This window comes from Saimiri boliviensis, chromosome 1 (genome assembly GCF_048565385.1).
Source record: "Saimiri boliviensis isolate mSaiBol1 chromosome 1, mSaiBol1.pri, whole genome shotgun sequence".
In the NCBI taxonomy this organism is placed as follows: domain Eukaryota; kingdom Metazoa; phylum Chordata; class Mammalia; order Primates; family Cebidae; genus Saimiri; species Saimiri boliviensis.
In genome coordinates, this window is record NC_133449.1 from 78,064,980 (window position 1) to 78,068,938 (window position 3,959).

Sequence of the window (3,959 nt, forward strand, 5' to 3'; positions counted from 1 at the left end):
ATTGACTCACCCAACCACCCTTCAACCTGTCTTATAAAGTGAAATATATGGCGAAGAGGGTCTTATTTGCATATGCATATGTTCTTAATATTAATTAGGCTAATGAATCTAAGGACTTGGAGATAATATGGGCACTGGAAAGAGGGGAAAAAATCTACCACCCACAAAACAGAAAAGTGTTCCCTGTCCCATCCCTGCTCTTGAACAAAAGAAGTTGAGCTGGATGATAAGAACAACGCATGCCAATATTTCCTCCTGCTTTTCTGGTGTTATACAGAATTCTTCTTCTTAAAAAATAAAAAATGCTTGCCACAGGCATTCGTATTATTTTTTTTCTTTCAAGTAAATTGGGAAGGGCTAAATAGACAACAAAATAACTTGTAAAAATGAAAGTCTAGTTCAACGGCATGCCTGTGGCTGTAGGTCGGAGCGCTCCCATCAGCTAGGGAGATGCTGTGGCTTCCAGAGGATACAGTGTCTCTTGGGACTACACGTCGGATACAGGACAAGGGGTTATGTCAGAAGGAAGTGTTCCCAAGAACATATGTTTCAGCAGGGTCACTAATGGAATTTATCTCCACAGCCGAGTGGCTGAAGAACCCCTTTGATGTAGCCTAATTAAGCCTGGAGGAAAGAGTTGAAACTCCATGGATTTCATTGCAGTGAGGGGAAACACACTCTAATTTTTTTTTTCCTCTGAACTATCCTGTAAAGCCCAACCCTGGTGGTCTTTGACTCTAGTGATATGAGGAAATACATTTCTGTATCAGCTCACCCTATATATGCCAAAAGTACATCAAGAATAGCTAGCTAACTAGCAGGCTTTGGACAACAGAATAGTGCCTGGTTATATGAGCCTGCTTCATGGCACCATAAATATAATCACCATAATAATAGTAGTGACTATTATTTGAGTGCTTATTCTGTACCAAATATCATGGGAAGCACATTTCATGTTCTACCTTATGCCAGCCCTGTGAAGCATGGAATTAGAACCTTACTCCAGAAGTCCCTATTTTGGTGAATTGAACACTGAAGAGATTATGGGACATGCTCAAGGTCACATAGCTAAGAATGGTGGGGTCAGGATTCACACCCAGGGGGATCGTGACTCCAAAATGTAATCTCTTTCCCTTGGTCTTCCAAGGTTGGGGCCACTCAAGGATATTATGGACTGAAAGTAGCTTAGCCTAGAGTCAATAAAAACAACAGATATGGAGAAAGAAGGACATGCTGGGCTTTCTTTTAAGATAGGCAGTGGCTTGGCTAACCCCATGATGCTCATGTAAATAGTTACATTGAACAATAGAAAGGATTATGCGTTGTCACACAGCGAAAAGGATAAGAAATAGGGAAAGAAACCTGGATTGATGGACAGGTCAGTGAAGTGCCTTAAAACAACAAATATTTATTTAAATTTAACATTTTTGAGTGAAGACTGTACAGAGTAAAGTCAGATTGGAGAATAACCTTTCAAGCTTGCTAGGATGGTCCCAGGCACAGAATGAAGAGTGGGATGAAGATATGGCACTAGTCAAGGCCTGCATGGGGGGAAAATGCAGTGCAAGGTGGTAACATCAGAAACAGGAAGGAATGGAGGCCTCCGGAGCCAGGGAGGGCCTTCTCCACTCTTCTTATCTCAAATCCCTGTTCCTTCTCTCAAATCCAGTGGCTGAACACAGTTGCATCCTAAAACTCTGTTTCAGATTTTGCTCTCTAATAACATCCTAGTGAGTTTTGTGAAATGGGCTGCCATGCCCCTCCCCTGGCTCTCTAGTCCACACCAAGGAGAGTGTGGCTGTGTGTGTGTCTCTTGTGAACATGCCCTGTTTGGGGAGGGAGGAGGGAGGAGAAGCCTGGAGTAGTGCGGAGATGCCTGCAAGGAGAAAAGGAGATGCGTCTTCTAAGAGGTCCCAGGCTTGAGTCCAGCATTCCCAGGACTAGTGGGTACCAATATGGTGAGCCCTCCTCTGATAACCATTATTCTGACCAAACTTGCTACTTTTTTTTTAATAGTCTGTGCTGCCAAGAATGCTTTGACTACATTGTAAAGATGTGACAGGAAGTGAAAAAGAGTGTGTATGAAACAATCATGGAGCTGATAAGGCTTTATTCTCTTCTCACATTAAATATATGTTCATCAGACAAGGGCTCATTTGCGGAGAGAGTGTGGAAGAAGGAGGTGGAAGCAGGAAAGGACCAAGTGTGCCTAATGCCTGCTCTCCTCATTTGGAGCTGACTCAGCAAGAGTCAGCCTTGCCAAGTGGTTAAGTGTGGAGTTACGTTGGATCCAACTTCCTGGGACTGTATTCTGTTCCTCCCTGCACCCCAGTTGTCCTTTTGTAACAGAGGTACAAAAAGAGCACTTACCTCATATTGGATGTGGTAAAACTTAAGTAAACGTCCAGTGCTGGGCACATAGCAAGTGCTTATACCCATTAGTGCTCACTGTTACTCGAGTTACTACACCTAGTTGATACACTAAACTGCCTACTTTTTCTACTACAGATCCTTGGAATTCATTCAAGAATATTCTCTTCCAATGAATATGTATTGCCATTGCCAGTAATTTTAGTAGTTGCTAAAAATCACTTTACTAGTTGCCAATCACTGTCCTGGTCAAGACACAGGGGGAGGTCCCTGAGCTGGGATCTGAAGGACAGATCAGAGAGCCCCAAAGAGAGATCAGGAAGGTATGAGGCAGATAAGGTGGCAAGAATAGCACAAATAAACTCCCAGAGGTGAGAAAGGGAATGATGTAGGGTCAAGGGATCGAAGGAAGAAGAGAGTGGCTGCACCTTTAAAAAAAAATGCATGAAAGAAAATGGCTGAGGAGAGGAAAGAGGAGTGGCAGAGCCCAGGCCACACGAGGCATTGAAGGCCACTCAAGGAAATGGGATCTATGCTGCAAGGTAATGGGAACCCCTGGCACAATTCAAGCAGGGCAGCTCTATGTGATCTGATGCATACTTTAAATAGACTGGAAGCATGAGAAGGAGAGAGAGAGGCATACCTGGGTGAGGTGAGGAGCTGTAGCTGCTCCAATGATGAGGGACCAGGACAAGGAGGGAACAAGCTTGAGGGGTAAGTCATCCTCCAATGCTCATCGGTCAAACAGCTGTCGCTTAGACAATTGCTGGGGCCCCTCTGAAGCCAGCCCCAGGAGGGCAGGTCCTACTGTACTGCAGGAGGGGTCTTTCTAAAACTGGAAACCCATCTGTGAGCTCCAGGAGACGGCTCCAAAATCATTTTCACTTCAATCCTCCGGTTCTAGGTTCCTGGCCCCCACCTGCCAAAAAGAATATGTCTCAAGAGCACTTCCGGAGAAAACATACCAGCAATTTCTCCCCCTTCACCTCCTTTGCTTCTGCCTCTTCTGAAAGTGAAAAGACTGAGCTGCAAAATTATTTGTAGTAGGAGGAAGTGTGTACTGGAAGCTCTCCTTCTCCTTCCAGCCATGCCAACCTCAGGGCTAATGCACAGGAGGTGCTCACTCAAGGCAGGTGGACAGAGCGGTCCACTGTTTACTCTCCTTCTGAAGAGGAGCCAAGGTCTGGGACAATGATGTTTCCGCAATTGCCAAATTCTCTTTTTCAATCTGCTTGGCATTTATCAAGGAACTAGTGGTCGGGCTTCAGTGGAGGAGAGGACATTGTAAGAGCCCAGGCTTGGCTGATGAGCCCAGGCTCTGCTGCAGTCAGAGGACAAAAGTGTGAAGTTTTATCCCAAGCCTGTCATTCAGCTCAACTGCCTGTCAGGCCCCTAGTGTTCCCTGCCATTTGGACCAACATTTGGGAAGCAGGATGCTTATGGAATCCATTTTGGGTTTGGCAGCCAGAACAAAGAATCTAGGCTGGAATGGAGCAAAGAGGTGTAAACGTAGCCCAGAGCTGGGGGCTATCTGGTATCTCATAGCTGACCCTACTGCAGCAGGCAAGAGGGCGGGGCATTGGCGTTTG